The sequence below is a fragment of the Rutidosis leptorrhynchoides genome, chromosome 1 (genome assembly GCF_046630445.1).
Source record: "Rutidosis leptorrhynchoides isolate AG116_Rl617_1_P2 chromosome 1, CSIRO_AGI_Rlap_v1, whole genome shotgun sequence".
Lineage (NCBI taxonomy): Eukaryota > Viridiplantae > Streptophyta > Magnoliopsida > Asterales > Asteraceae > Rutidosis > Rutidosis leptorrhynchoides.
The window spans coordinates 473,737,085-473,749,099 of record NC_092333.1 but is presented as its reverse complement, the minus strand read 5'-3'; positions in this window follow the sequence as shown (position 1 = coordinate 473,749,099).

The following is a 12,015-nucleotide window of genomic DNA, read 5'->3' as shown; positions in this document are numbered from 1 at the left end:
TTTTGACATATCATATTGACATCATCTATATATATATTTTGAATAACCCATAAGACACTATATGCGGTAATGCTCGAGTTAGCATATAATGGGTCGAGGTTAATTCTAAAATAATATATATACCATGGGTTGTGATCGAGTCTGAGACATGTGAAATGTCCCGTTCTTATTGATTAAAAACGTTCCATATTAATTGATTTCGTTGCGAGGTTTTGACCTCTATATGAGACGTTTTTCAAAGACTGCATTCATTTTTAAAACAAACCATAACCTTTATTTCATAGATAAAGGTTTTAAAAAACTTTACGTAGATTATCAAATAATGATAATCTAAAATATCCTGTTTACACACGACCATTACATAATGGTTTACAATACAAATATGTTACAACAAAATAAGTTTCTTGAATGCAGTTTTTACACAATATCATACAAGCATGGACTCCAAATCTTGTCCTTATTTAAGTATGCGACAGCGGAAGCTCTTAATAATCACCTGAGAATAAACATGCTTAAAACGTCAACAAAAATGTTGGTGAGTTATAGGTTTAACCTATATATATCAAATCGTAACAATAGACCACAAGATTTCATATTTCAATACACATCCCATACATAGAGATAAAAATCATTCATATGGTGAACACCTGGTAACCGACAATAACAAGATGCATATATAAGAATATCCCCATCATTCCGGGACACCCTTCGGATATGATATAAATTTCGAAGTACTAAAGCATCCGGTACTTTGGATGGGGTTTGTTAGGCCCAATAGATCTATCTTTAGGATTCGCGTCAATTAGGGTGTCTATTCCCTAATTCTTAGATTACCAGACTTAATAAAAAGGGGCATATTCGATTTCGATAATTCAACCATAGAATGTAGTTTCACGTACTTGTGTCTATTTTGTAAATCATTTATAAAACCTGCATGTATTCTCATCCCAAAAATATTAGATTTTAAAAGTGGGACTATAACTCACTTTCACAGATTTTTACTTCGTCGGGAAGTAAGACTTGGCCACTGGTTGATTCACAAACCTATAACAATATATACATATATATCAAAGTATGTTCAAAATATATTTACAACACTTTTAATATATTTTGATGTTTTAAGTTTATTAAGTCAGCTGTCCTCGTTAGTAACCTACAACTAGTTGTCCACAGTTAGATGTACATAAATAAATCGATAAATATTATCTTGAATCAATCCACGACCCAGTGTATACGTATCTCAGTATTGATCACAACTCAAACTATATATATTTTGGAATCAACCTCAACCCTGTATAGCTAACTCCAACATTCACATATAGAGTGTCTATGTTTGTTCCGAAATATATATAGATGTGTCGACATGATAGGTCGAAACATTGTATACGTGTCTATGGTATCTCAAGATTACATAATATATAATACAAGTTGATTAAGTTATGGTTGGAATAGATTTGTTACCAATTTTCACGTAGCTAAAATGAGAAAAATTATCCAATCTTGTTTTACCCATAACTTCTTCATTTTAAATCCGTTTTGAGTGAATCAAATTGCTATGGTTTCATATTGAACTCTATTTTATGAATCTAAACAAAAAAAGTATAGGTTTCTAGTCGGAAAAATAAGTTACAAGTCGTTTTTGTAAAGGTAGTCATTTCAGTCGAAAGAACGACGTCTAGATGACCATTTTAGAAAACATACTTCCACTTTGAGTTTAACCATAATTTTTGGATATAGTTTCATGTTCATAATAAAAATCATTTTCTTAGAATAACAACTTTTAAATCAAAGTTTATCATAGTTTTTAATTAACTAACCCAAAACAGCCCGCGGTGTTACTACGACGGCGTAAATCCGGTTTTACGGTGTTTTTCGTGTTTCCAGGTTTTAAATCATTAAGTTAGCATATCATATAGATATAGAACATGTGTTTAGTTGATTTTAAAAGTCAAGTTAGAAGGATTAACTTTTGTTTGCGAACAAGCTTAGAATTAACTAAACTATGTTCTAGTGATTACAAGTTTAAACCTTCGAATAAGATAGCTTTATATGTATGAATCGAATGATGTTATGAATATCATTACTACCTTAATTTCCTTGGATAAACCTACTGGAAAAGAGAAAAATGGATCTAGCTTCAATGGATCCTTGGATGGCTCGAAGTTCTTGAAGCAGAATCATGACACGAAAACAAGTTCAAGTAAGATCATCACTTGAAATAAGATTGTTATAGTTATAGAAATTGAACCAAAGTTTGAATATGATTATTACCTTGTATTAGAATGATAACCTACTGTAAGAAACAAAGATTTCTTGAGGTTGGATGATCACCTTACAAGATTGGAAGTGAGCTAGCAAACTTGAAAGTATTCTTGATTTTATGAAACTAGAACTTTTGGAATTTATGAAGAACACTTAGAACTTGAAGATAGAACTTGAGAGAGTTCAATTAGATGAAGAAAATTGAAGAATGAAAGTGTTTGTAGGTGTTTTTGGTCGTTGGTGTATGGATTAGATATAAAGGATATGTTATTTTGTTTTCATGTAAATAAGTCATGAATGATTACTCATATTTTTGTAATTTTATGAGATATTTCATGCTAGTTGCCAAATGATGGTTCCCACATGTGTTAGGTGACTCACATGGGCTGCTAAGAGCTGATCATTGGAGTGTATATACCAATAGTACATACATCTAAAAGCTGTGTATTGTACGAGTACGAATACGGGTGCATACGAGTAGAATTGTTGATGAAACTGAACGAGGATGTAATTGTAAGCATTTTTGTTAAGTAGAAGTATTTTGATAAGTGTATTGAAGTCTTTCAAAAGTGTATAAATACATATTAAAACACTACATGTATATAAATTTTAACTGAGTCGTTAAGTCATCGTTAGTCGTTACATGTAAGTGTTGTTTTGAAACCTTTAGGTTAACGATCTTGTTAAATGTTGTTAACCCAATGTTTATAATATCCAAAGAGATTTTAAATTATTATATTATCATGATATTATGATGTACGAATATCTCTTAATATGATATATATACATTAAATGTGGTTACAACGATAAACGTTACATATATGTCTCGTTTCAAAATCATTAAGTTAGTAGTCTTGTTTTTACATATGTAGTTCATTGTTAATATACTTAATGATATGTTTAATTATCATAATATAATGTTAACTATATATATAACCATATATATGTCATCATATAGTTTTTACAAGTTTTAACGTTCGTGAATCACCGGTCAACTTGGGTGGTCAATTGTCTATATGAAACCTATTTCAATTAATCAAGTCTTAACAAGTTTGATTGCTTAACATGTTGGAAACATTTAATCATGTAAATATCAATCCCAATTAATATATATAAACATGGAAAAGTTCGGGTCACTACAGTACCTACCCGTTAAATAAATTTCGTCCCGAAATTTTAAGCTGTTGAAGGTGTTGACGAATCTTCTGGAAATAGATGCGGGTATTTCTTCTTCATCTGATCTTCACGCTCCCAGGTGAACTCGGGTCCTCTACGAGCATTCCATCGAACCTTAACAATTGGTATCTTGTTTTGCTTAAGTCTTTTAACCTCACGATCCATTATTTCGACGGGTTCTTCGATGAATTGAAGTTTTTCGTTGATTTGGATTTCATCTAACGGAATAGTGAGATCTTCTTTAGCAAAACATTTCTTTAAATTCGAGACGTGGAAAGTGTTATGTACAGCCGCGAGTTGTTGAGGTAACTCTAGTCGGTAAGCTACTGGTCCGACACGATCAATAATCTTGAATGGTCCAATATACCTTGGATTTAATTTCCCTCGTTTACCAAATCGAACAACGCCTTTCCAAGGTGAAACTTTAAGCATGACCATCTCTCCAATTTCAAATTCTATATCTTTTCTTTTAATGTCAGCGTAGCTCTTTTGTCGACTTTGGGCGGTTTTCAACCGTTGTTGAATTTGGATGATCTTCTCGGTAGTTTCTTGTATAATCTCCGGACCCGTAATCTGTCTATCCCCCACTTCACTCCAAAAAAATTGGAGACCTGCACTTTCTACCATAAAGTGCTTCAAACGGCGCCATCTCAATGCTTGAATGGTAGCTGTTGTTGTAGGAAAATTCTGCTAACGGTAGATGTCGATCCCAACTGTTTCCGAAATCAATAACACATGCTCGTAGCATGTCTTCAAGCGTTTGTATCGTCCTTTCGCTCTGCCCATCAGTTTGTGGATGATAGGCAGTACTCATGTCTAGACGAGTTCCTAATGCTTGCTGTAATGTCTGCCAGAATCTTGAAATAAATCTGCCATCCCTATCAGAGATAATAGAGATTGGTATTCCATGTCTGGAGATGACTTCCTTCAAATACAGTCGTGCTAACTTCTCCATCTTGTCATCTTCTCTTATTGGTAGGAAGTGTGCTGATTTGGTGAGACGATCAACTATTACCCAAATAGTATCAAAACCACTTGCAGTCCTTGGCAATTTAGTGATGAAATCCATGGTAATGTTTTCCCATTTCCATTCCGGGATTTCGGGTTGTTGAAGTAGACCTGATGGTTTCTGATGCTCAGCTTTGACCTTAGAACACGTCAAACATTCTCCTACGTATTTAGCAACATCGGCTTTCATACCCGGCCACCAAAAATGTTTCTTGAGATCCTTGTACATCTTCCCCGTTCCAGGATGTATTGAGTATCTGGTTTTATGAGCTTCTCTAAGTACCATTTCTCTCATATCTCCAAATTCTGGTACCCAAATCCTTTCAGCCCTATACCGGGTTCCGTCTTCCCGAATATTAAGATGCTTCTCCGATCCTTTGGGTATTTCATCCTTTAAATTTCCCTCTTTTAAAACTCCTTGTTGCGCCTCCTTTATTTGAGTAGTAATGTTATTATGAATCATTATATTCATAGATTTTACTCGAATGGGTTCTCTGTCCTTCCTGCTCAAGGCATCGGCTACCACATTTACCTTCCCCGGATGGTAACGAATCTCAAAGTCGTAATCATTCAATAATTCAATCCACCTACGCTGCCTCATATTCAGTTGTTTCTGATTAAATATGTGTTGAAGACTTTTGTGGTCGGTATATATAATACTTTTGACCCCATATAAGTAGTGCCTCCAAGTCTTTAATGCAAAAACAACCGCGCCTAATTCCAAATCATGCGTCGTATAATTTTGTTCGTGAATCTTCAATTGTCTAGACGCATATGCAATCACCTTCATTCGTTGCATTAATACACAACCGAGACCTTGCTTTGATGCATCACAATAAATCACAAAATCATCATTCCCTTCAGGCAATGACAATATAGGTGCCGTAGTTAGCTTTTTCTTCAATAACTGAAACGCTTTCTCTTGTTCATCATTCCATTCAAATTTCTTCCCTTTATGCGTTAATGCAGTCAAGGGTTTTGCTATTCTGGAAAAGTCTTGGATGAACCTTCTGTAGTAACCAGCTAGTCCTAAAAACTGGCGTATGTGTTTCGGAGTTTTCGGGGTTTCCCACTTTTCAACAGTTTCTATCTTTGCCGGATCCACCTTAATACCTTCTTTGTTCACTATGTGACCGAGGAATTGAACTTCTTCCAACCAAAATGCACACTTTGAAAACTTAGCGTACAATTCTTCCTTCCTCAATACTTCTAACACCTTTCTCAAATGTTCACCGTGTTCTTGGTCATTCTTTGAGTAAATAAGTATGTCATCAATGAAAACAATGACAAACTTGTCAAGGTATGGTCCACACACTCGGTTCATAAGGTCCATGAACACAGCTGGTGCATTAGTTAAACCAAACGGCATGACCATAAACTCATAATGACCGTAACGTGTTCTGAAAGCAGTCTTTGGAATATCATCTTCTTTCACCCGCATTTGATGATACCCGGAACGTAAGTCAATCTTTGAATAAACAGACGAGCCTTGTAGTTGATCAAATAAGTCGTCGATTCTCGGTAGTGGGTAGCGGTTCTTGATGGTAAGTTTGTTCAACTCTCGGTAGTCGATACACAACCTGAATGTACCATCTTTCTTCTTGACAAACAAAACAGGAGCTCCCCACGGTGATGTGCTTGGTCGAATGAAACCACGCTCTAAAAGTTCTTGTAATTGGCTTTGCAGTTCTTTCATCTCGCTGGGTGCGAGTCTGTAAGGAGCACGAGCTATTGGTGCAGCTCCTGGTACAAGATCTATTTGAAATTCAACAGATCGATGTGGGGGTAATCCCGGTAATTCTTTCGGAAATACATCGGGAAATTCTTTTGCAATGGGAACATCATTGATGCTCTTTTCTTCAGTTTGTACTTTCTCGACGTGTGCTAGAACAGCATAGCAACCTTTTCTTATTAGTTTTTGTGCCTTCAAATTACTAATAAGATGTAGCTTCGTGTTGCCCTTTTCTCCGTACACCATTAAGGGTTTTCCTTTTTCTCGTATAATGCGAATTGTATTTTTGTAACAAACGATCTCCGCTTTCACTTCTTTCAACCAGTCCATACCGATTATCACATCAAAACTCCCTAACTCTACTGGTATCAAATCAATCTTAAATGTTTCGCTAACCAGTTTAATTTCTCGATTCCGACATATATTATCTGCTGAAATTAATTTACCATTTGCTAATTCGAGTAAAAATTTACTATCCAAAGGCGTCAATGGACAACTTAATTTAGAACAAAAATCTCTACTAATATAGCTTCTATCCGCACCCGAATCAAATAAAACGTAAGCAGATTTATTGTCAATAAGAAACGTACCCGTAACAAGCTCCGGGTCTTCCTGTGCCTCTACCGCATTAATATTGAAAACTCTTCCACGGCCTTGTCCATTCGTGTTCTCCTGGTTCGGGCAATTTCTAATAATGTGGCCTGGTTTTCCACATTTATAACAAACTACATTGGCATAACTTGCTCCGACACTACTTGCTCCGCCATTACTCGTTCTGACACCATTTGTTCCTTTCGTTCTATTAACCCCTGGTCCGTAGACCTCACACTTCGCCGCGCTATGACCATTTCTTTTACACTTGTTGCAAAATTTGGTGCAGAACCCCGAGTGATTCTTTTCACACCTTTGGCATAGCTGCTTCTGATTGTTGTTGTTGTTGCGGTTATTATTGTTGTTGGGATGATTGTTGTAATTGCTGTTGTTGTTGTTGTTGTTGTTGTTGTTGGGCCGTTTGTTGTAGTTGCGATTGATGTTGCGATTGTTGGGATAATTGTTGCGATTATTGTTGTAATTGCTGTTGTTGTTGTATTGGTGATTCTTATCACCGTTTTCCTCCCACTTTCTTTTGACTTGCTTCACATTGGCCTCTTCAGCAGTCTGTTCTTTAATTCTTTCTTCAATCTGGTTCACTAGTTTGTGAGCCATTCTACATGCCTGTTGTATGGAGGCGGGCTCGTGAGAACTTATATCTTCTTGGATTCTTTCCGGTAATCCTTTCACAAACGCGTCGATCTTCTCTTCCTCATCTTCGAATGCTCCCGGACACAATAGGCACAATTCTGTGAATCGTCTTTCGTACGTGGTAATATCAAATCCTTGGGTTCGTAACCCTCTAAGTTCTGTCTTGAGCTTATTGACCTCGGTTCTGGGACGGTACTTCTCGTTCATCAAGTGCTTGAATGCTGACCACGGTAGTGCGTACGCATCATCTTGTCCCACTTGCTCTAGATAGGTATTCCACCATGTTAACGCAGAACCTGTGAAGGTATGCGTAGCGTACTTCACTTTGTCCTCTTCAGTACACTTACTTATGGCAAACACCGATTCAACCTTCTCGGTCCACCGTTTCAATCCGATCGGTCCTTCGGTTCCATCAAATTCTAAAGGTTTGCAGGCAGTGAATTCTTTGTAGGTGCATCCTACACGATTTCCTGTACTGCTAGATCCAAGGTTATTGTTGGTATGTAGCGCAGCCTGTACTGCGGCTATGTTTGAAGCTAGAAAAGTACGGAATTCCTCTTCATTCATATTCACGGTGTGTCGAGTAGTCGGTGCCATTTCCTTCAAAATAGTTAAATGGAACAAGTTAATCATACAGAATATTAAGAGTAGTTAATAGTATTTCGTAGCATAATATGAACTCATTTATAAAAGCTTTTTCTTCATATTAGCGTTTTATAAGTTTAAATTCGGGTAGTACCTACCCGTTAAGTTCATACTTAGTAGCTAATATACAATTCAACTACTACAATTCTATATGAAAAACTGATTATAAAAATATTTCGTGTTCAAACTTTTATACAATATTTTACAAACTTACAATACCGCTTATTTTACATAAAGCATGAAATATAGCACACAATAACTTTGATACAATATAGTTGTGAAGACAATTCTAGCTAGTACACAAGTCGTTCAGCAAAGGCAATAAAGACACGTAATTCATACGTCCAGAAACAAGTCATGCATTCTGGTTTTACTAGGACTACTTCCCATCCTTGGTCTTGTGCAACATAACCGTTATGGCCGTTGATAAGACAGCGTGTTGTAACATCATCAAAGGGACGAGGGTTACGTAATGTCCAACAGTCCCGTAATAATCTAAAAACCTCATTTCTTACCCCAATTACCGACTCCGTCACTTGTGGAAACGTTTTGTTTAATAGTTGTAGCCCGATGTTCTTGTTCTCACTTTGGTGAGAAGCGAACATTACTAATCCGTAAGCATAACATGCTACTTTATGTTGCATGTTAGCCGCTTTTTCTAAATCACGAAGTCCAATATTCGGATATATTGAGTCAAAATAATTTCTTAACCCGTTGCGTAAAATAGCATTTGGGTTCCCCGCAATATATGCGTCAAAGTAAACACATCGTAACTTATGGGTTTCCCAATGTGATATCCCCCATCTTTCAAACGAAAGTCTCTTATAAACCAAGACATTCTTGGAATGTTCTTCGAATGTCTTACAAACTGATCTCGCCTTAAATAGTTGTGCCGAAGAATTCTGGCCGACTCTAGACAAGATTTCATCAATCATGTCTCCGGGTAGGTCTCTTAAAATATTGGGTTGTCTATCCATTTTGTGTTTTTAAACTGTAAAATAGACAAGAGTTAGATTCATAAAAAAATACTTATTAATACAAGCAATTTTTACATATATCATAAAGCATAAGAACACTATATTACATATATTACACCACACGAATACAACTATCTTATTCCGACTTGCTCGTTTCTTCTTCTTCGGTTTTGGTTCGTTTTGCCAAGTTTCTAGGGATATATGATGTTCCCCTAATACGAGCCGTCGTTGTCCACATTGGTTTAGAAAAACCTGGTGGTTTAGAGGTTCCCGGGTCATTGTTACAACTTAAGGACTTCGGGGGTTGACGATACATATAAAGTTCATCGGGATTGGAATTAGATTTCTCTATTTTTATGCCCTTTCCCTTATTATTTTCTTTTGCCTTTTTAAATTCAGTTGGGGTAATTTCTATAACATCATCGGAATTCTCGTCGGAATCCGATTCATCGGAGAATTGGTAATCCTCCCAATATTTTGCTTCCTTGGCGGAAACACCATTGACCATAATTAACTTTGGTCGGTTGGTTGAGGATTTTCTTTTAATTAACCGTTTTATTATTTCCCCCACCGGTTCTATTTCTTCATCCGGTTCCGATTCTTCTTCCGGTTCCGATTCTTCTTCCGGTTCCGACTCTTCTTCCGGTTCCTCTTCGGGAACTTGTGAATCAGTCCACAAATCATTCCAATTTACATTTGACTCTTCATTATTATTAGGTGAGTCAATGGGACTTGTTCTAGAGGTAGACATCTATCACATAATATCAAACACGTTAAGAGATTAATATATCACATAATATTCATATGTTAAAAATATATAGTTTCCAACAAAAATGTTAAGCAATCATTTTTAAAGAAAACACGGTCGAAGTCCAGACTCACTAATGCATCCTAACAAACTCGATAAGACACACTAATGCAAATTTTCTGGTTCTCTAAGACCAACGCTCTGATACCAACTGAAATGTCCCGTTCTTATTGATTAAAAACGTTCCATATTAATTGATTTCGTTGCGAGGTTTTGACCTCTATATGAGACGTTTTTCAAAGACTGCATTCATTTTTAAAACAAACCATAACCTTTATTTCATAGATAAAGGTTTTAAAAAACTTTACGTAGATTATCAAATAATGATAATCTAAAATATCATGTTTACACACGACCATTACATAATGGTTTACAATACAAATATGTTACAACAAAATAAGTTTCTTGAATGCAGTTTTTACACAATATCATACAAGCATGGACTCCAAATCTTGTCCTTATTTAAGTATGCGACAGCGGAAGCTCTTAATAATCACCTGAGAATAAACATGCTTAAAACGTCAACAAAAATGTTGGTGAGTTATTGGTTTAACCTATATATATCAAATCGTAACAATAGACCACAAGATTTCATATTTCAATACACATCCCATACATAGAGATAAAAATCATTCATATGGTGAACACCTGGTAACCGACAATAACAAGATGCATATATAAGAATATCCCCATCATTCCGGGACACCCTTCGGATATGATATAAATTTCGAAGTACTAAAGCATCCGGTACTTTGGATGGGGTTTGTTAGGCCCAATAGATCTATCTTTAGGATTCGCGTCAATTAGGGTGTCTGTTCCCTAATTCTTAGATTACCAGACTTAATAAAAAGGGGCATATTCGATTTCGATAATTCAACCATAGAATGTAGTTTCACGTACTTGTGTCTATTTTGTAAATCATTTATAAAACCTGCATGTATTCTCATCCCAAAAATATTAGATTTTAAAAGTGGGACTATAACTCACTTTCACAGATTTTTACTTCGTCGGGAAGTAAGACTTGGCCACTGGTTGATTCACGAACCTATAACAATATATACATATATATCAAAGTATGTTCAAAATATATTTACAACACTTTTAATATATTTTGATGTTTTAAGTTTATTAAGTCAGCTGTCCTCGTTAGTAACCTACAACTAGTTGTCCACAGTTAGATGTACATAAATAAATCGATAAATATTATCTTGAATCAATCCACGACCCAGTGTATACGTATCTCAGTATTGATCACAACTCAAACTATATATATTTTGGAATCAACCTCAACCCTGTATAGCTAACTCCAACATTCACATATAGAGTGTCTATGTTTGTTCCGAAATATATATAGATGTGTCGACATGATAGGTCGAAACATTGTATACGTGTCTATGGTATCTCAAGATTACATAATATATAATACAAGTTGATTAAGTTATGGTTGGAATAGATTTGTTACCAATTTTCACGTAGCTAAAATGAGAAAAATTATCCAATCTTGTTTTACCCATAACTTCTTCATTTTAAATCCGTTTTGAGTGAATCAAATTGCTATGGTTTCATATTGAACTCTATTTTATGAATCTAAACAAAAAAAGTATAGGTTTCTAGTCGGAAAAATAAGTTACAAGTCGTTTTTGTAAAGGTAGTCATTTCAGTCGAAAGAACGACGTCTAGATGACCATTTTAGAAAACATACTTCCACTTTGAGTTTAACCATAATTTTTGGATATAGTTTCATGTTCATAATAAAAATCATTTTCTCAGAATAACAACTTTTAAATCAAAGTTTATCATAGTTTTTAATTAACTAACCCAAAACAGCCCGCGGTGTTACTACGACGGCGTAAATCCGGTTTTACGGTGTTTTTCGTGTTTCCAGGTTTTAAATCATTAAGTTAGCATATCATATAGATATAGAACATGTGTTTAGTTGATTTTAAAAGTCAAGTTAGAAGGATTAACTTTTGTTTGCGAACAAGCTTAGAATTAACTAAACTATGTTCTAGTGATTACAAGTTTAAACCTTCGAATAAGATAGCTTTATATGTATGAATCGAATGATGTTATGAACATCATTACTACCTTAATTTCCTTGGATAAACCTACTGGAAAAGAGAAAAATGGATCTAGCTTCAATGGATCCTTGGATGGCTCGAAGT